The sequence below is a fragment of the Bombina bombina genome, chromosome 5 (genome assembly GCF_027579735.1).
Source record: "Bombina bombina isolate aBomBom1 chromosome 5, aBomBom1.pri, whole genome shotgun sequence".
Taxonomy (NCBI): Eukaryota; Metazoa; Chordata; class Amphibia; order Anura; family Bombinatoridae; genus Bombina; species Bombina bombina.
Genome location: NC_069503.1, coordinates 127,454,698 through 127,477,168, shown reverse-complemented (window position 1 = coordinate 127,477,168; position 22,471 = coordinate 127,454,698). Strand labels below are relative to the sequence as shown.

The window sequence follows — 22,471 nt, the reverse complement described above, 5'->3', positions numbered from 1 at the left end:
TATTTGCCTTTGGCTGGGGTGTCTTTGCCTTCTCCTGGTGGCCAGGTTCTGAATTCCCAAAAGTAATGAATGCAGCTGTGGACTCTCCCCATCAGAAGAAAAGAAAATGATCAGGTAAGCATAATTTACGTTTTTTTCTATGAAGTATATAATGTCCTATTACCAAGCAAATCCCCATGCATTGTGTTTTTTTTATTTTTTTTTTATATCTGCTTTATACTGTCTTTCCAAGACCAATACCATTTTAAACAGCAGGCAATTCTTTCAAATTAGGGTCTTGGAGGTCTGTGGCTTCTAAAAGCGCTGAGAATGAAGGGTTTAAACAGCAAAACCCATCCAGCTCCCTAACCTGCCTATCATATTGTGGCCCCGTCCCCTCCACGATGTCACCATGCCCACTATGCCGCCAACAATCTGGCCTTCAATGCAGGGGAATCGGCAATCTGCTGTAATCAGCCATTCTCCTTCACGACGAGAACAACTAGGCAAGCGGTTTTATGTACTTTAGTGTCCAAGACCCTAAATCAAAGAAAAGCCTTCAAAAAAGGTTGTTGTTTTTTTCTGGTTCCTAAGGCGCTTAATTGAACAATTGTAGAGAGTAAACCAAGCCTGGTCATCTCTTTGAATCTGGCCTTTAAATTTAATAGGATGTTTTTGTTACTGATTTCTAGTCTAGAACTTTGAAAAAAAAAATTCCTTTTGGTCTTAATTCACTTTAGCACATTACTATTCCCCTTGAGGATAGTATTTCACTTTAAGTATATGACTTGGCAGTGCTGACCAGAAGAGATTTGTGATTTAAGTCATTGTCAGCAAACAGGTTGTCCATAGATAGACTTTTATCTCTCCTTTCAAGGAAGACTTTATTTGGTAACCTGCTCTTGAAGTTTTCTTTTCTTTTTTATGACATGATGAGTCCACGGATCATCTTAATTACTAATGGGATATTCACCTCCTGGTCAGCAGGAGGAGGCAAAGAGCACCACAGCAGAGCTGTTAAATAGCTCCTCCCTTCCCTCCCACTCCAGTCAGTCTCTTTGCCACGTTAGTGATAGGAAGAGGTAAAGTGAGGTGTTAGTATAGATTCTTCAATCAAGAGTTTATTATTTTTAGAAACAGTGCAAGATGTGCTGTTTTTTCTTAGGGTGTAGTCCATATCAGTCTCTTCAGTAGAGCCTTGGTGGCTTTAGAGCAATGGGAACTTGTGGGACATAATTCTCACTGCGCCTCCCATATTTCTTGCTGCCCTATCTCTTTAAGGCTGAGGTATTCAGTGACTCAGCATTTTGTTTTCCTCAGGTCGATGTGAGGGAGAGGACCTCTCAAGCCTGAGAGCTGCCTTACTGCCAGGCAGAAGTCAAGGTAAGTACTATGTTATTTTTCTGGGGCACAAGGAGACTCAGACAATCAGTTAGCACACTCTATACATAAGGGGCTCTATAGGAAAATAGCTCTTTATGTGGGGACGCTTAAATCTTTCCTTAGGGGAAAGTATTTGGGCAGTATTATTTAACAGGCATTGGGGCTGGAGTTAAGCTGTTTCCTAAATAATTAGGATGGCTCTGGTGGTTTCACTGTTCGATTTTGGACTTAACACATTCTATACATCGGCATAGGTTACGCCCATGATGGGCGGTGCTTCTGGTGTTTGCACGCTTTTTCGTAGCGCTTCAGTTTAAGGGAGCAGTTTAATCAAGAAGGGCTTATCCGAGCTGTGCTGGAGTCGCGTGGTAAAATTAATCATGCGCTGCTAATGCAGTGTCGGTATTCCCTTTTCCTCTCAGCGCATCGTTGTTGGTTTCAAAGGAGAAAGCCAATACTAGAACGGATCATCTGAGTAGAGAAATCTAGCTGATATTTGGTGAGGTAGGAGCACTTCAGCTGAGCGCTGAGGTGCAGAGGTTGTTATTACAAGCGATTTGCATTAAAAATGAATCTGCAGTGAAATAAGACTGTTTTGTATTTAAAGAGACAGTAATGGTTTTTTATATTTGATATTTGCAAATACTTTTGAAAGTTTTTATTTTCTATTTGGCAAATTGTGAACAAACATGGACCAGGGGGACTTGCAAGATGTCACCTGTGCTTCAAGTTTTGACGCCAATGTGGAACCACCAATCTCTTTCTGTCCTTCATGTATTCAAAGAACTTTAAGTTATAGGGAAAAGATTTTTTCAGAGCCAGTTTCCTCTAAGGCAGCCATTGTCCAAGAGTCTAACGATGAGGGTCAATATATGCCGCAGCTTTCTACCCAAGCGTCCCAAATTTTACCGCCCTCACAAGCAGTGCGCTGCACTTCAGCTATAGTTCCTCCTGGGATTTTGTTAGAAGACGGCTTCTCTCATGTCTTCTACTATTTCTAATGCTCTGTCTGCATTTCCAATGTTACAAGGTAAACTTAAGAGGAAAGCCAGAAATTCTGTAAGCAAGCTTTCTGATGCAATGGTTGCAATTTCGGAGGTATCCTCCCAACGACCTGAAGAGGAGGGTACCGCAGTAGCTTCTGAAGGAGAAATTTCAGATTCAGAGAGTCTCTTACCTCTGACAAACTCGGAAGTGGTATCTTTCAGACTTAAACTTGATCACCTTCGCCTGTTACTCAGGGAGGTTTTAGTTACCTTGGACGACAGTGACTCCACAGTGGTGGTTGTCCCTCAGAAGTCAAGTAAACTGGACAAATATTTTGAGGTTCCTTCCTACACAGATGTATTTCCAGTTCCTAAAAGAGCTACTGAAATCATTGCTAAGGAGTGGGAGAGACCGGGCATTCCCTTCTCTCCCTCTCCTATTTTTAAGAAAATGTTTCCAATAGCCGATTCTGTTAAAGAGGCTTGGCAAACTGTTCCTAAGGTAGGAGCCGTTTCCACCTTAGCTAAGAGAACTACTATTCCCATAGAGGATAGTTGTGCTTTCAAAGATCAAATGGATAAGAAGTTAGAGGGGTTACTCAAGAAGATTTATGTACACCAGGGTCTGCAGTGGCAACTGGCTGTGTGCATTGCCACTGTCACTAGTGCGGTGGCATATTGGTTTGATGCACTGTCTGAGGCCCTCAGGACAGAAACTTCTTTGGATGAAATTCAAGATAGGATTAAAGCTCTGAAGCTAGCTAATGCCTTTATTTTAGGCGCTTCCCCCTCAAATTGGGAGCTAAGATCTCGAGTTTCTCTATTCTAGCCCACAGAGCCTTATGGTTAAAGCCTTGGTCTGCGGATGTGTCATCGAAGTCTAAACTCATAGCTATTCCCTACAAGGGGAAGACCTTGTTTGGACCTGATCTGAAGGAGATTTCTGATGATATGGGAGGTAAGGGTCGTCATCTCCCTCAAGATAAGAGAAATAAACAAAAAGGACAGAGCAATTTTCGTTCCTTTCAAAATTTCAAAGGAAACTCTCTTCCTCCTCTAAGCAGGAACAGTCTGAACCTACATGGAGACCCAGTCAGTCTTGGAACAAAGGAAAACAGTCCAAGAAGCCGGTTAGTGTGAATCTTATTCAAGTTTTCTTCCAGACAGTGTTACAGCTGTAACTTTTATCCATTATCAAGGGGGAACTTGCAGTCAATGTTGTAAGTCTCTAGTATTTTTATTGGACACAGAAAAAGGTTATATATTCCTCCTTCCAGGAAGGAAATCGGAGAAGCTGATTTCCTTAGTAAGTCATTCCACAAAAATGTTTTTCCCTTTCAAGTAGTTTTCTACTAGATTGTGGTACAGTAGGTTCTCACAGGGATATACCTGATGACTTCTGTTTCAAGAGTACTAGTTTGAATTAAGCATTCTTCATTAATCAAACTGCTCTAATCCAACCTGGAGAACTTGGTTTGCAAATCTGATTCAGATGTCAAGCTTTCTCCCATCTTAACTTTGAATACCTATTTTTATAACAGGTTTCTTTGATGCTGTATTGAACACCTTATTTCAGGTCATGTAGCTTGTTACAAGTAAAATGATTTGGAAAAGTGTTTCTTTCCTACTGCCAGCATTCTTTAGAATACTTCTTTTTTTTTTTTTTTTTTTTTTTTTTTTTTTTTTTTGCAATTTGGTTCAGATAATGTCTTATCTGCTAACTCTTTACCAGAGTCTTTTTTTTTTTCCTTGTTTTTCTTTTGTTTCATACTACAGGTATAATTCCCCAAATCTGGAATTCCAAAGTTTTTAATTAATATTTTTTTTTTTTTAAATAAAGTTATCAAAATGTACTAATTCTTTTTATTTATTTTTTTGTTCTAAAATGCAAATAAAAATCTATTTAAGAAAACTAATATTGCTATTCTGATTACAGTACTGTACTATCTTTCTGAGACTACTATGTATACAAAAGTATTAAAATGATATAAAACTACCTTCAGGTTACATGTATAAGCTGTATTATGATGTAAATATTGCCTTAATCACATGATATTGCTGTTTACACTTGGTTCGATGCCCTCCTAAAACTGTCCCATTTTATAGCAGCAAATATATTCCAAAATCCAAGCTATTCAGAAATCCAAACCTTTTCCTGTCCCAAACCTTTGGATAAAGGGTTTTCTAACTATTCTTTGTACAGGAAAATTGCTCAATGTCTGGACATCAAGGCTTTGTTCAGGCTTAGGATATATCCAGTGTTTAAGATCATTTATCTTCTATGGAACATTAATTTTACACCCTTTACATGTTTCTCTCTTCAAACCTGAATGCTTTTTGACATTTAACTTCTGTCTTGGAAGTTTTTGTTGCCTATAACAAAATCTTCTGCTGGAAGGTTTTCTGAATTTTTTGTTCTTTTCTACGAGTATCCTTGTCTTGTCTTATCTTCATCAAGATAAGACGGTTTTTATGATTCAGTGTAATTTTTTTTTTTTTGCATAACGTCAATTTAAGAGATTATAGCTTATCTCCTTGTCCTAATCCAAAGAATTCAATTGATGGCCTCTTACTTAATTTAGATATCGTAAGAGCTTTAGTATTCTTCTTTCAAATTACAATCCGTTTGTTTGTCCTTTGGTCCAAGTAAGGGTCAGAGGGCCACATCAGTTTCTATAGCTTTTTGGCTTGATTATCAAGCTTTACTTTGAGGCAACATAGTTTTTTTTTTTCCAAAATTCAGTTTTGTCCTTTTTCTAGATCGGTTTCCTTTTTTTTTTTTTTTTTTTTTTTTTTTCAAGAATGAGGCTTATATTGAATACATTTGAAAGCACCAACATACTTTCTCTAAATTTTACTACTTTGATGGATTTGGTAGGAAAGTCCTTCAGGCATCAGTAATGGCTCGTGGACTCTCAACATCTTTGTGAAAGAAAACATCATTTATGCTTACCTGATAAATTAATTTCTTGCATGTTTGTGAGTTCACAAAACCCACCAATTTTTTCCCCCTCTATGCTTCGTCCTTTTCTACTTCTCCCTTCTTTACTATATGTCAGACTGGAATACCATGGTAGTGGGAGGGATTAAGTACTCTTAAAGTTTTGGGACTCTTTGCCGCCTCCTAGTGGCCAGGAGTTGAATTCCCAGGAGTAAAGGCTCTTGGACTTTAACCACCATGAAAGAAATGAATTTCAGGTAAGGATAAATTGTTTTTTTGGGGGGGTTTAAATACCATTAGCTAAAGCAGAATGTGGTCTAGACTTTTATAGCTATGGCAGGTGTATGTAATTTTTAATGAGCTTAGGTTATTGTAATGTTTTATGGCTAACTAAATTCAATATTTCACTATAATTGAGCTTTTTTTTTTAAAAAAAACAGAATGCCAAATGAAAGGACGTTGGTGTCCTGAAAGCTTGCTATATTGTATTCCTTATTAGTTAGCCATTATACGTATATCACCTGTACATTGTTTTAATTTGTTCTTAAATGGTTTAAATAATCTTTTAATCTAACCCATTTGCTTCTAAAGGAGTCTATCGTTTTAAACAATTAGGTAGTTATTCATTATATATACTATGAAATCAATGTGAATTTTAGACATCTTTAATTTTTCATAAGGGTGCAAAAAATGTGTAAATATATTTGGATAAATTTAAGATCATGAACAGAAGCAATTCTGAACTGCACACAAATAGACAGAACTACAAATGTAAAAATGGTAGCATTCTAAATACCGTAGACGAATGTCTCTAAAACTCTTGTCATCCATTTAAAACTCAGGTCATCAAAATAAACGTCAGTAATTCATTTTATACTCTACACTCCTGTATAGCAATTGCAGCCTTTAACCACATCATTCTGTATAATGTCATACACTTCTAATTAAAGGTGTTCTATCAATTTTAATATAGCATATTGTATAATGTACCCAAATTATGGTTGAATTTGTCAGTGTGCAGTGTTTATAAAATCGATCCACTTTCAAGCTGTTCAAACCATTATGTTGTGGCATGACCACTGAATAAAAGGGAAAAAATACTTTATATGAGCACTCTATGTCCTTACAGAGTACACCTTCCTCCATATCCTCTCACTTCAAGTTCAGTGTTTCCCTCCTGGGCTTTGTGTAAGGTTTGTACTTTTCTGCATGAACCCTTCTATCGTTTACAGGGTTCTCCTTGCGCAGTGTACATGATTCTTGTACATACCCGTAAGGTGAGGTTGTGACCAGTGAGGAGGATTAACCGCTTACTTTATTCATTTCACTAACTTTCCATAGGGCACAATTAACTGTGTGTGTATCTTAAATCCAGGCTCTGTCTACTCTACAGACAATTTACATCACAGGTTGCATTTCCATATTTTGACTCCAGGGTGTGCTGTTTATCAGTTTCTGTCTACTCTCCTGTTCTGGTGTAAATAAAGTTGTACCCTTGATGTACATTTTTATTTCTTTAAAGGGATATTAAACACTCCTTGTTTTTGTGTAAAGAAAAAAAACACTCACTTCCTAGAGAAGCCAAATAACTAATTATACAGTATAACCCATGTTTTTGCCTGAACCAGCTCTGAGTTGCAGCCTTTTAAAGACCTAGGTTAGCTTTAAATGGCTAATTAGGTGATGTTAAATAAGACTACCCCTTGTTCTTCTTACAGCTATTTTATATTGATTGCAGAGAAAACCATGGGTTGTGGATGCATTAAATTGGAACTTCACCTACACCTTGGAGTGGGCAGGTGGGCTTGCATACTTTGGCCAAAATATGGAACTAAAAACACCCCTTTCCTTCTGAATATAAGGAGAGTCCACAGCGTAATTCCTTACTGTTGGGAAATACTGAACCTGGCCACCAGTCATTCTTTGCCTTTCGTCACAGCCTCCTTACATACTTTTTCTAAATTTTACAAGTTTGATGTTTTTGCTTCGGCTGTAGCAGCTTTAGAGAGAAGGGTTTTGCAGGCTTTGGTGCCTTCAGATTAGGGTCCGCCTCTCTTTTTTGTCCCTCCCGTTATCATTTAGTGTCCTCTAGAGCTTGGGTATAAGTTTCCCAACAGTAAGGAATGATGCTGTGGACTCTCCTTATATTAAGAAGGAAAACATAAATTATGCTTACCAGATAATTTCATTTCCTTCTGTATAAGGAGAGTCCACGGCCCCCGCCCGTGTTCTCTCCTTATACAGAAGGAAATTAAATTATCTTGTAAGCATAATTTGTTTTTCACATAAATTTAGGAATGGGCCCAGGTAATAGTTCTGATGAGAATTTTTCATTTTCACACTTAAATCCTTCTTCCATACAGAGTTCATCAAAACATACTATGGTTTCTAGATATACTCTATCATACAAAGAAATTGCTTAGTCATTCTGATCATTAGAGCAAGTGCAGGTTGAAAATATTGACACTATTGACTTTCCTTCCATTTGAGCAGGTGGTATAGCCAGTAGGAAATGTACTGCCCTCACTATGGATCCCTATGGATCCCTATAGCAGTGTGCTTTTCTTTCACCCAACAACATTTCTTTCATGTAATTAACAAGAGTCCATGAGCTAGTGACGTATGGGATATACATTCCTACCAGGAGGGGCAAAGTTTCCCAAACCTTAAAATGCCTATAAATACACCCCTCACCACACCCACAAATCAGTTTTACAAACTTTGCCTCCAAGGGAGGTGGTGAAGTAAGTTTGTGCTAGATTCTACGTTGATATGCGCTCCGCAGCAAGTTGGAGCCCGGTTTTCCTCTCAGCGTGCAGTGAATGTCAGAGGGATGTGAAGAGAGTATTGCCTATTGAATGCAGTGATCTCCTTCTACGGGATCTATTTCATAAGGTTCTCTGTTATCGGTCGTAGAGATTCATCTCTTACCTCCCTTTTCAGATCGACGATATACTCTTATATTTACCATTTCCTCTACTGATTCTCGTTTCAGTACTGGTTTGGCTTTCTACAAACATGTAGATGAGTGTCCTGGGGTAAGTAAGTCTTATTTTCTGTGACACTCTAAGCTATGGTTGGGCACTTTATTTATAAAGTTCTAAATATATGTATTCAAACATTTATTTGCCTTGACTCAGAATGTTCAACTTTCCTTATTTCCAGACAGTCAGTTTCATATTTGGGATTATGCTTTAAATTATCATATTTTTTCTTACCTCAAAAATTTGACTTTTTTCCCTGTGGGCTGTTAGGCTCGCGGGGGCTGAAAATGCTTCATTTTATTGCGTCATTCTTGGCGCGGACTTTTTTGGCGCAAAAATTCTTTTCCGTTTCCGGCGTCATACGTGTCGCCGGAAGTTGCGTCATTTTTGACGTTATTTTGCGCCAAAAATGTCGGCGTTCCGGATGTGGCGTCATTTTTGGCGCCAAAAGCATTTAGGCGCCAAATAATGTGGGCGTCTTATTTGGCGCCAAAAAATATGGGCGTCGCTTTTGTCTCCACATTATTTCAGTCTCATTTTTCATTTGCTTCTGGTTGCTAGAAGCTTGATGTTTGGCATTTTTCTCCAACATAGGTGTGTCCGGTCCACGGCGTCATCCTTACTTGTGGGATATTCTCTTCCCCAACAGGAAATGGCAAAGAGCCCAGCAAAGCTGGTCACATGATCCCTCCTAGGCTCCGCCTACCCCAGTCATTCTCTTTGCCGTTGTACAGGCAACATCTCCACGGAGATGGCTTAGAGTTTTTTAGTGTTTAACTAAACATTCCTTTCAAGGGGAAAACGCTGTTTGGCCCTGACTTGAAAGAGATTATCTCTGATATCACTGGGGGTAAGGGCCACGCCCTTCCTCAGGATCGGCCTTTCAAGGCAAAAAATAGACCTAATTTTCGTCCCTTTCGTAAAAACGGACCAGCCCAAAGTGCTACGTCCTCTAAGCAAGAGGGTAATACTTCTCAAGCCAAGCCAGCTTGGAGACCAATGCAAGGCTGGAACAAGGGAAAGCAGGCCAAGAAACCTGCCCCTGCTACCAAGACAGCATGAAATATTGGCCCCCGATCCGGGACCGGATCTGGTGGGGGGCAGACTCTCTCTCTTCGCTCAGGCTTGGGCAAGAGATGTTCTGGATCCTTGGGCGCTAGAAATAGTCTCCCAGGGTTATCTTCTGGAATTCAAGGGACTTCCCCCAAGGGGGAGGTTCCACAGGTCTCAGTTGTCTTCAGACCACATAAAAAGACAGGCGTTCTTACATTGTGTAGAAGACCTGTTAAAAATGGGAGTGATTCATCCTGTTCCATTAAGAGAACAAGGGATGGGGTTCTACTCCAATCTGTTCATAGTTCCCAAAAAAGAGGGAACGTTCAGACCAATCTTAGATCTCAAGATCTTAAACAAATTTCTCAAGGTTCCATCGTTCAAGATGGAAACCATTCGAACTATCCTTCCTTCCATCCAGGAAGGTCAATTCATGACCACGGTGGATTTAAAGGATGCGTATCTACATATTCCTATCCACAAGGAACATCATCGGTTCCTAAGGTTTGCATTCCTGGACAAACATTACCAGTTTGTGGCGCTTCCTTTCGGATTAGCCACTGCTCCAAGGATTTTCACAAAGGTACTAGGGTCCCTTCTAGCTGTGCTAAGACCAAGGGGCATTGCAGTAGTACCTTACCTGGACGACATTCTGATTCAAGCGTCGTCCCTCCCTCAAGCAAAGGCTCACACGGACATCGTCCTGGCCTTTCTCAGATCTCACGGCTGGAAAGTGAACGTGGAAAAGAGTTCTCTATCCCCGTCAACAAGGGTTCCCTTCTTGGGAACAATTATAGACTCCTCAGAAATGAGGATTTTTCTAACAGAGGCCAGAAAAACAAAACTTCTGGACTCTTGTCGGATACTTCATTCCGTTCCTCTTCCTTCCGTAGCTCAGTGCATGGAAGTGATCGGGTTGATGGTAGCGGCAATGGACATAGTTCCTTTTGCGCGCATTCATCTAAGACCATTACAACTGTGCATGCTCAATCAGTGGAATGGGGACTATACAGACTTGTCTCCAAAGATACAAGTAAATCAGAGGACCAGAGACTCACTCCGTTGGTGGCTGTCCCTGGACAACCTGTCACAAGGGATGACATTCCGCAGACCAGAGTGGGTCATTGTCACGACCGACGCCAGTCTGATGGGCTGGGGCGCGGTCTGGGGATCCCTGAAAGCTCAGGGTCTTTGGTCTCGGGAAGAATCTCTTCTACCGATAAATATTCTGGAACTGAGAGCGATATTCAATGCTCTCAAGGCTTGGCCTCAGCTAGCGAGGACCAAGTTCATACGATTTCAATCAGACAACATGACGACTGTTGCGTACATCAACCATCAGGGGGGAACAAGGAGTTCCCTAGCGATGGAAGAAGTGAACAAGATTATTCTATGGGCGGAGTCTCACTCCTGCCACCTGTCTGCTATCCACATCCCAGGAGTGGAAAATTGGGAAGCGGATTTTCTGAGTCGTCAGACATTGCATCCGGGGGAGTGGCAACTCCATCCGGAAATCTTTGCCCAAGTCACTCAGCTGTGGGGCATTCCAGACATGGATCTAATGGCCTCTCGTCAGAACTTCAAAGTTCCCTGCTACGGGTCCAGATCCAGGGATCCCAAGGCGGCTCTAGTGGATGCACTAGTAGCACCTTGGACCTTCAGACTAGCTTATGTGTTCCCGCCGTTTCCTCTCATCCCCAGGCTGGTAGCCAGGATCAATCAGGAGAGGGCGTCGGTGATCTTGATAGCTCCTGCGTGGCCACGCAGGACTTGGTATGCAGATCTGGTGAATATGTCATCGGCTCCACCTTGGAAGCTACCTTTGAGACGAGACCTTCTTGTTCAGGGTCCGTTCGAACATCCGAATCTGGTTTCACTCCAGCTGACTGCTTGGAGATTGAACGCTTGATTTTATCGAAGCGAGGATTCTCAGATTCTGTTATCGATACTCTTGTTCAGGCCAGAAAGCCTGTAACTCGAAAGATTTACCACAAGATTTGGAAAAAATATATCTGTTGGTGTGAATCTAAGGGATTCCCTTGGGACAAGGTTAAGATTCCTAGGATTCTATCCTTCCTTCAAGAAGGATTGGAAAAAGGATTATCTGCAAGTTCCCTGAAGGGACAGATTTCCGCCTTGTCGGTGTTACTTCACAAAAAACTGGCAACTGTGCCAGATGTTCAAGCCTTTGTTCAGGCTCTGGTTAGAATCAAGCCTGTTTACAAACCTTTGACTCCTCCTTGGAGTCTCAATTTAGTTCTTTCAGTTCTTCAGGGGGTTCCGTTTGAACCCTTACATTCCGTTGATATTAAGTTATTATCTTGGAAAGTTTTGTTTTTAGTTGCAATTTCTTCTGCTAGAAGAGTTTCAGAATTATCTGCTCTGCAGTGTTCTTCTCCTTATCTGGTGTTCCACGCAGATAAGGTGGTTTTACGTACTAAACCTGGTTTTCTTCCAAAAGTTGTTTCTAACAAAAACATTAACCAGGAGATTATCGTACCTTCTCTGTGTCCGAAACCAGTTTCAAAGAAGGAACGTTTGTTGCACAATTTGGATGTTGTTCGCGCTCTAAAATTCTATTTAGATGCTACAAAGGATTTTAGACAAACATCTTCCTTGTTTGTTGTTTATTCAGGTAAAAGGAGAGGTCAAAAAGCAACTTCTACCTCTCTCTCTTTTTGGATTAAAAGCATCATCAGATTGGCTTACGAGACTGCCGGACGGCAGCCTCCCGAAAGAATCACAGCTCATTCCACTAGGGCTGTGGCTTCCACATGGGCCTTCAAGAACGAGGCTTCTGTTGATCAGATATGTAGGGCAGCGACTTGGTCTTCACTGCACACTTTTACCAAATTTTACAAGTTTGATACTTTTGCTTCTTCTGAGGCTATTTTTGGGAGAAAGGTTTTGCAAGCCGTGGTGCCTTCCATTTAGGTGACCTGATTTGCTCCCTCCCTTCATCCGTGTCCTAAAGCTTTGGTATTGGTTCCCACAAGTAAGGATGACGCCGTGGACCGGACACACCTATGTTGGAGAAAACAGAATTTATGTTTACCTGATAAATTTCTTTCTCCAACGGTGTGTCCGGTCCACGGCCCGCCCTGGTTTTTTTAATCAGGTCTGATAATTTCTTTTCTTTAACTACAGTCACCACGGTACCATATGGTTTCTCCTATGCAAATATTCCTCCTTAACGTCGGTCGAATGACTGGGGTAGGCGGAGCCTAGGAGGGATCATGTGACCAGCTTTGCTGGGCTCTTTGCCATTTCCTGTTGGGGAAGAGAATATCCCACAAGTAAGGATGACGCCGTGGACCGGACACACCGTTGGAGAAAGAAATTTATCAGGTAAACATAAATTCTGTTTTTTTTCCCATTCCTGAAACTGTCTTATAAGGAATTTGATCTATTTTGCTTTATATGTTGTTTTTTCTCTTACATATTGCAAGATGTCTCACGTTGCATCTGAGCCAGAAGATACTACAGGAAAACCACTGCCTGCTGGATCTACCAAAGCTAAGTGTATCTGCTGTAAACTTTTGGTAGCTATTCCTCCAGCTGTTGTTTGTAATAATTGTCATGACAAACTTGTTAAAGCAGATAATATTTCCTTTAGTGATGTACCATTGCCTGTTGCAGTTCCCTCAACATCTAAGGTGCAGAATGTTCCTGATAACATAAGAGATTTTGTTTCTGAATCCATAAAGAAGGCTTTGTCTGTTATTTCTCCTTCTAGTAAACGTAAAAAGTCTTTTAAATCTTCTCTCTCTACAGATGAATTTTTAAATGAACACCATCATTCTGATTCTTTGGACTCTTCTGGTTCAGAGGATTCTATCTCAGAGATTGATGCTGATAAATCTTCATATTTATTTAAGATGGAATTTATTCGCTCTTTACTTAAAGAAGTACTAATTGCTTTAGAAATAGAGGATTCTAGTCCTCTTGATACTAATTCTATACGTTTGGATAAGGTTTTTAAAGCTCCTGCGGTTATTCCAGAAGTCTTTCCTGTTCCTAATGCTATTTCTGCAGTAATTTCTAAGGAATGGGATAAATTGGGTAATTCATTTACTCCTTCTAAACGTTTTAAGCAATTATATCCTGTTCCGCCTGACAGGTTAGAATTTTGGGACAAAATCCCTAAAGTTGATGGGGCTATTTCTACCCTTGCTAAACGTACTACCATTCCTACGTCAGATGGTACCTCGTTTAAGGATCCTTTAGATAGAAAAATTGAATCTTTTCTAAGAAAAGCTTATCTATGTTCAGGTAATCTTCTTAGACCTGCTATATCATTGGCTGATGTTGCTGCAGCTTCAACTTTTTGGTTGGAAACTCTAGCGCAACAAGTAACAAATCGTGATTCTCATGATATTATTATTCTTCTCCAGCATGCTAATAATTTCATCTGTGATGCCATTTTTGATATTATTAGAGTTGATGTTAGGTTTATGTCTCTGGCTATCTTAGCCAGAAGAGCTTTATGGCTTAAGACCTGGAATGCTGATATGGCTTCTAAATCAACTCTACTTTCCATTTCTTTCCAGGGAAACAAATTATTTGGTTCTCAGTTGGATTCTATTATTTCAACTGTTACTGGTGGGAAAGGAACTTTTTTACCACAGGATAAAAAGTCTAAAGGTAAAAACAGGGCTAACAATCGTTTTCGTTCCTTTCGTTTCAACAAAGAACAAAAGCCTGATCCTTCGTCCTCAGGAGCAGTTTCAGTTTGGAAACCATCTCCAGTCTGGAATAAATCCAAGCCTGCTAGAAAGGCAAAGCCTGCTTCTAAGTTCACATGAAGGTACGGCCCTCATTCCAGTTCAGCTGGTAGGGGGCAGGTTACGTTTTTTCAAAGAAATTTGGATCAATTCTGTTCACAATCTTTGGATTCAGAACATTGTTTCAGAAGGGTACAGAATTGGTTTCAAGATGAGACCTCCTGCAAAGAGATTTTTTCTTTCCCATGTCCCAGTAAATCCAGTGAAAGCTCAAGCATTTCTGAATTGTGTTTCAGATCTAGAGTTGGCTGGAGTAATTATGCCAGTTCCAGTTCCGGAACAGGGGATGGGGTTTTATTCAAATCTCTTCATTGTACCAAAGAAGGAGAATTCCTTCAGACCAGTTCTGGATCTAAAATTATTGAATCGTTATGTAAGGATACCAACGTTCAAGATGGTAACTGTAAGGACTATATTGCCTTTTGTTCAGCAAGGGAATTATATGTCCACAATAGATTTACAGGATGCATATCTGCATATTCCGATTCATCCAGATCATTATCAGTTCCTGAGATTCTCTTTTCTAGACAAGCATTACCAATTTGTGGCTCTACCGTTTGGCCTTGCTACAGCTCCAAGAATTTTCACAAAGATTCTCGGTGCCCTTCTGTCTGTAATCAGAGAACAGGGTATTGTGGTATTTCCTTATTTGGACGATATCTTGGTACTTGCTCAGTCTTTACATTTAGCAGAGTCTCATACGAATCGACTTGTGTTGTTTCTTCAAGATCATGGTTGGAGGATCAATTTACCAAAAAGTTCTTTGATTCCTCAAACAAAGGTAACCTTTCTGGGTTTCCAGATAGATTCAGTGTCCATGACTCTGTCTTTAACAGACAAGAGACGTCTAAAATTGATTACAGCCTGTCGAAACCTTCAGTCTCAATCATTCCCTTCGGTAGCCTTATGCATGGAAATTCTAGGTCTTATGACTGCTGCATCGGACGCGATCCCCTTTGCTCGTTTTCACATGCGACCTCTTCAGCTCTGTATGCTGAACCAATGGTGCAGGGATTACACGAAGATATATCAATTAATATCTTTAAAACCGATTGTTCGGCACTCTCTAACGTGGTGGACAGATCACCTTCGTTTAATTCAGGGGGCTTCTTTTGTTCTTCCGACCTGGACTGTAATTTCAACAGATGCAAGTCTCACAGGTTGGGGAGCTGTGTGGGGATCTCTGACGGCACAAGGAGTTTGGGAATCTCAGGAGGTGAGATTACCGATCAATATCTTGGAACTCCGTGCAGTTTTCAGAGCTCTTCAGTTTTGGCCTCTTCTGAAGAGAGAATCGTTCATTTGTTTTCAGACAGACAATGTCACAACTGTGGCATACATCAATCATCAAGGAGGGACTCACAGTCCTCTGGCTATGAAAGAAGTATCTCGAATTTTGGTTTGGGCAGAATCCAGCTCCTGTCTAATCTCTGCGGTTCATATCCCAGGTGTAGACAATTGGGAAGCGGATTATCTCAGTCGCCAAACGTTGCATCCGGGCGAATGGTCTCTTCACCCAGAGGTATTTCTTCAGATTGTTCAAATGTGGGGGCTCCCAGAGATAGATCTGATGGCCTCTCATCTAAACAAGAAACTTCCCAGGTATCTGTCCAGATCCCGGGATCCTCAGGCGGAGGCAGTGGATGTATTATCACTTCCTTGGAAGTATCATCCTGCCTATATCTTTCCGCCTCTAGTTCTTCTTCCAAGAGTAATCTCCAAGATTCTGAGGGAATGCTCGTTTGTTCTGCTAATAGCTCCGGCATGGCCTCACAGGTTTTGGTATGCGGATCTTGTCCGGATGGCATCTTGCCAACCATGGACTCTTCCGTTAAGACCAGACCTTCTGTCACAAGGTCCTTTTTTCCATCCGGATCTGAAATCCTTAAATTTAAAGGTATGGAGATTGAACGCTTGATTCTTGGTCATAGAGGTTTCTCTGACTCCGTGATTAATACTATGTTACAGGCTCGTAAATCTGTATCTCGAGAGATATATTATAGAGTCTGGAAGACTTATATTTCTTGGTGTCTTTCTCATCATTTTTCTTGGCATTCTTTTAGAATACCGAGAATTTTACAGTTTCTTCAGGATGGTTTAGATAAGGGTTTGTCCGCAAGTTCTTTGAAAGGACAAATCTCCGCTCTTTCTGTTCTTTTTCACAGAAAGATTGCTATTCTTCCTGATATTCATTGTTTTGTACAAGCTTTGGTTCGTATAAAACCTGTCATTAAGTCAATTTCTCCTCCTTGGAGTTTGAATTTGGTTCTGGGAGCTCTTCAAGCTCCTCCGTTTGAACCTATGCATTCATTGGACATTAAATTACTTTCTTGGAAAGTTTTGTTCCTTTTGGCCATCTCTTCTGCTAGAAGAGTTTCTGAATTATCTGCTCTTTCGTGTGAGTCTCCTTTTCTGATTTTTCATCAGGATAAGGCGGTGTTGCGAACTTCTTTTGAATTTTTACCTAAAGTTGTGAATTCCAACAACATTAGTAGAGAAATTGTGGTTCCTTCATTATGTCCTAATCCTAAGAATTCTAAGGAGAAATCATTGCATTCTTTGGATGTTGTTAGAGCTTTGAAATATTATGTTGAAGCTACGAAATCTTTCCGTAAGACTTCTAGTCTATTTGTTATCTTTTCCGGTTCTAGGAAAGGCCAGAAAGCTTCTGCCATTTCTTTGGCATCTTGGTTGAAATCTTTAATTCATCTTGCCTATGTTGAGTCGGGTAAAATTCCGCCTCAGAGAATTACAGCTCATTCTACTAGGTCAGTATCTACTTCCTGGGCGTTTAGGAATGAAGCTTTGGTTGACCAGATCTGCAAAGCAGCAACTTGGTCCTCTTTGCATACTTTTACTAAATTCTACCATTTTGATGTGTTTTCTTCTTCTGAAGCAGTTTTTGGTAGAAAAGTTCTTCAGGCAGCGGTTTCAGTTTGAATCTTCTGCTTATGTTTTTTATTAAACTTTATTTTGGGTGTGGATTATTTTCAGCAGGAATTGGCTGTCTTTATTTTATCCCTCCCTCTCTAGTGACTCTTGTGTGGAAAGATCCACATCTTGGGTAGTCATTATCCCATACGTCACTAGCTCATGGACTCTTGTTAATTACATGAAAGAAAACATAATTTATGTAAGAACTTACCTGATAAATTCATTTCTTTCATATTAACAAGAGTCCATGAGGCCCACCCTTTTTTGTGGTGGTTATGATTTTTTTGTATAAAGCACAATTATTCCAATTCCTTATTTTATATGCTTCGCACTTTTTTTCTTATCACCCCACTTCTTGGCTATTCGTTAAACTGATTTGTGGGTGTGGTGAGGGGTGTATTTATAGGCATTTTAAGGTTTGGGAAACTTTGCCCCTCCTGGTAGGAATGTATATCCCATACGTCACTAGCTCATGGACTCTTGTTAATATGAAAGAAATGAATTTATCAGGTAAGTTCTTACATAAATTATGTTTTTGTGACTCTTTCCTTCATCCTTGTGACAGCTTCACCAGGGTCCTTCTTGCAACTTTGTAATTTTCTGTGGATCTCAGTCTCTCCCTGAAATTCTGTGTCTTCTACATATATGAACTTGTTTCCCCATTCTGGTTTTTGTTTCTGGAACCCTGGTCCTATCATATATGGCCCACTCATTGATCACATACTCCCTTAGGAGTGTATACAGGCCACTCACATCTAGGACCCTTTTTAGAGCTTATATTCTATTTTGGTGTGGGCTAAATTGCCTTTACTTTACTCAGTTCCTGTTATAGTATTTTTGGAAGACTTGTCTTGCTTTGTGCATTATTGTAATACTCCCCTTCACCAATATAAGGTCTTGCCTTATCGTCGCTATTTCAAGACTTTTATTTACATGGCAGCCACTAAACTCAATTGTATTTGGAATAGCCAAATTCTAGAGACCCTTTTCTAAAGCAAGATTTTCTTCTTAAATGAAGAGTCCACAGCTGCATTCATTACTTTTGGGAAATAAGAACCTGGCCACCAGGAGGAGGCAAAGACAACCCAGCCAAAGGCTTAAATACTCCTCCCATTCCTTTCATCCCAGGAGAATGGCAGAGAAGTGTCAGAATTTTTAATTTTTGTTTTTGTCTCTTATGGAGGGTAGTACTCTTCGGCATGGGACAGGAGTTTTAAGTAGTCCTTTCAGTCTCTCAGTGAGGGCTTGGACTAAAGCGTCCGGAGAATCAGGGAGTTTCTTTCTGCGAAACCATTCCGACTCATTAACAGCTCCTCAAGCAATCTGTGTTGTCTAACTTCGCTGCCTGCTTTCTTCTCTCAAGTCCATGGTGGAGGCGATGCTACTATCCGTCACACTTGAAGGGCCGTGTTCCTGTTCCACAGCGTAGATTCCGTTAAGATCGTTTCATTTTACTATATTCGTAATGTACTGTAATGTGAATGTTTCCCAAGAGGCTACCACCTTGCGGATATAACTTATAACATAAGTGTCTCAGTGAGTCTGTTAGTATCTTGGAATCGAGGGTTAATATCTCCTGAGGGGGGTTATTGAACGGGGGGGTTTATAATCATGTTTGTTATGTGATTCAACCTGCTTATGTGCAATGTTTACTGGGCTCGTGGTTGGAACATTGAGGCCTTTGGAAGTGACGTTTTGGCTGGGCGCGCTTGTTTGGACTGTACGGTTCACCTTGTGTTCAGGCGTGGCTACTTTCCGTTGTTCCATTTCCGCATTCCCGACCATGTGGCAAATTTTTTTTATAGTCCACAGGGGTCTGGTCATAGGAGGTGGTGAGGCCTCAGCCATTGGGGGTGTCAGGTGCCGTTTTAGTTTTTCACTACTTTAGTCCATATTTAAATATCCTCTATCTAGTTATGGAGGATTCTGATGCTGAGACTGTGTTAATTTCAGATTCAGTTAGAGGATTCTGATACTGAGACTATTTTGATTTCAGATTCTGTGTCCGGTGATGAATCCGGAGTGGCCTTGTTGACGCCTGTCAACCAGTTTTGTTCCGTATGCCATTTTAGAGCGCCTGGTTCCTCGGGCTCGGGGAATCCAGGGACTGCTGAGCCATCCGCCTCTGGGGGTCCTGTCCTCCGAGAGGCGAGTTCCCTACTAAATCATACTTACGCACATGCGGGTAACCCAGTTTATGGTTCCTCCATGTGGGGTGGCGTGTTTCCCCCGGAGGTTGCAGCACCTTTTTTGCTTGTGTTGCTCAGACATGTTTTTCAGTTATTGAATGACCCTATCATTACCAGATATGGGGATTTTCAGTCTGATAATTCGAATGGTGCACCTCATTAGACATGTGGGGATGAAGTAATCTCCTGATTGTCATTTGTTAGAGATCTTTCCCAGTTTTGGGTGATAGGGCTCCGTTTGGCTGGTCCTGCGGGTAGGCCTGTGTCTTTTTGGGCGTTAACCTCCGGGTTGCCTTATATTTTATTTATGTCCGATGGGATGTCTTTTATTTGTTTTTTTTTACTTCGGGAACCTTCTGGGATTGATATTCTTTTTACTTCTTCGGAAGTTGTTGGACATGTTAGTCCTCTGTTAAAACTGTCTGTTTTCAGTTTTTTCCCCTACAAGGAAAAATTTACGCAGCCTGCCGGTTGGGACCCTAGGTGCAGGCTGGTCCTGTCGGGTTCGTTCAGTTTTGCGGCTATTCAGACACGTGGCGCTGTTCTGCTCGGCTGGTTCTGTAGCAACGCCTAGTGCTCAGGTTATTGTTTTTCATGTTCAACTAAGCATTCGAGAGGAACTGTAGGTCCGTGAGGTGGGAAGGATTGTTTCAGTCCTTATAGCCTTCAGTCATAGATGACCGGGCAGGGGAGTTTTTCCGCTGCGTCACTCTATCTGACATCTGTTTTCACCAGATCTTAGAGTTTCCTCCCCCATGTGGGGGAGGGTTGGAGGGCTTAACGCCCTTACCGCAGTTGAGTGGTTTGGCCGCCTTGTTTAGGCCTCTGGATTTGTCCTTTTGGGCTTGATCATCCAACAGCTTGTACAGATAGCTGTCTAGCATGCAGAGGGTTTGCAGTTTGAAACCTGTTGCAGCTCTTGACACCTTGCAGGTGTACGCGTAAGCTTGACTGAGTTACAAGAGGCCTTTGGGTCTTCTTCCAGAATCTCCTTTTAGAGATCTGTGTTTCCGGGTGATGGTTGTTCCCTGCGGGGACTTTGTTTAGCTCTGGGTTTTCTGGAGCCGGGTAGGCTTAGTGCCTTCTCTTCCTTGTGTTCTCTGCTTGTGCGGAGGTGTTAGGGAGACTAGTCTTGTTAGTAGGATTTTTTTGACCTTGAGGTATCCCTTGGTCGTCCTGAGGCTCTGAGAGAAATCGTCATACGACTTCTAGCCTTGCTCCTTGGAGCGTTGGACTTTAGCTAGGGGTGGTTCCTTCCTTTGGGGGGCTTTCGAGTTCTCTTGCTTTCTGGATTTCTGGGTATGCATCCATACCAGTTGGGGTGTTTAGTTCTATGGTAAGGTTTGCCTGAACTATTGGGTACCGGGACCTGTTTTTCTCCTTGAGACTTCCGGTTACTGAAGCTTCGCATGGCCTTTTTCCTGACCCAGTTTGGGTGGTTTTGGAATCTTGAATCTCAGGGCTGGTCGGGGTGTTCCATGGTAGTGGGAACTTGGACTATGTCCTTGCTCCATCTATCTAACCTTGTCATGGTTGGCCAGGATTTTGGAGTATTTTTTACTCTTTGCCACAGGGTGGCCCATGTCATCTGGTGGTTAGCCGTGTGGCTTGAGCCTCAGGGGTGGTTAGTTCATACCCAGCTGCTGGCTTTGGATGTCCAATTTCTGGTGCGCCTTAGGGTGGCATTCCTCTGATCAACTAGCCAGTGTTCCCATGGAATCCCTGCTCTGCAGGCGAATGTATGACTGTGCCTCTGCTTGGCAAGCTACTTGTAGGGGGGTCCTTTTCTAGGACATCTGTGTTAAGAATTTCCCATTAGCTGGTGACTTCGGGCCTTGAGGACAGATGTTGCCCTTCCAGCATCATCCCTTTTCTTTAGGGGATATCCTCCTCCCTATGGAGATAGATTCCTTGCTTGGGGCTTCTCCTGGATGAGAGGCAGGTGGTATTGGTTCCCCCGGGGGTCTTTCTGTGGCTCCAAGCAGACTTGTTGGGCCTTTATTGTGATAGATCCTTAGGTCTATGGCCTTGTTGTCTGTTTTAGGAGTCAGGTTGTACTTGTACTCTGTGGGGATGACTGTGCTATCCTTACGCTCGTTCCTGTTCCTGTTTTCGGAATTCTTTTGTTCCCCTGTTTTGGATCCCTGTGGCTGGGTTGGTACAGCTGGCTGTGGGTTTGCAGGTCAGGATGGCCGAGCGGTCTATGGAGCTGCATTCGGTCGCAGTCTCCTCTGGATGTGTGAGCTTTGTTGAGTCTATCTTGTTAGCTTATTCTGCTAGGGTATAGATTTTCCTTTCAACTGACTCCATTGATTTCAGAAGAGAGTTTACTCTTCCTTTGGGTTCTGATGGTATACGCTCCTTCTTGGGGGGGCCTCAATTGAGGTTTTGTGTTCACCTTTTTAGGGACCTGTATGTAGGTCCGGCGACTTAGGTTGCCTGGAGCGTACCCTTTGTCTGGGGGTTGCTTTTGCGGTCTGTTTCTTACTTGACTGCTTCTTCCTCGCAAGTGTATTACACACTTTTTTATGGTCGAATGCCTTGGTATTCTTGACACTGGGAGGACTTTGCCTCTTCAGTTGCAATCTGTGCTTGCAGGATATTGGAGAGACGTCTGTTCTGTCTCTGTGCCGGTCTTATCCCGGGCTTTGCTTGGTATAGGCGTGGCCTCCTTTCCCTGTTGGGCCCCTTTGGGTCTCTGTGAGATGGGCTCACTCGTGGAGTGTTCTTTGTTGTATTAAGGGACCTTTCAGTTTCCTTGGTTCTCCTTTGCCCTGTTCCCTTGGGGGTTTCGGCTGGTGTCTACTTCATTTGTGGAGATGAGCGGTGGAGGACTGTTTGTTGGGTGACAGTGTCTCCTGGAGGATTGTTGGCTCAGTCGAGTCCATTGGTGGTCTTTGGTTTGGCCTCTTGACTGACTGCGAGTCAGTGTCATTGGGGCTTTTCCTCTTAAAGTTTTCTCGGCTTCGGTTGAAGCTGGGGTTTTTATCGGGTAGAGGTTCAGGCTTGGTGCCCTCAGTATGGGCCGCTATTGTACCCTCCCGTCTTGGCATTCAGTGTCCTTTATAGCTTGGGTATTGTTTTCCCAAAAGTAATGAATGCAGCTGTGGACTCTTTCCATTTAAGAAGAAAAACATAAGCTCCCCACCCGTAATTTTATGTGGGGTGTCCTTATCTTCTTTCACCCTGATATTTCTTCTACTGTTCCTTGTTCCTCGGCAGAATGACTGGGGGATGA

At 41.7% G+C, this 22,471-nt stretch overlaps 1 protein-coding gene across 1 annotated transcript in view; it reads left to right on the top strand.

The window, feature by feature from the left end:
* The window catches only part of LOC128661387 (uncharacterized), a 509,641-nt gene that overhangs the window by 337,646 nt on the left and 149,524 nt on the right, over positions 1-22,471 (top strand). The gene's annotated exons all lie outside the window — the stretch shown is intronic.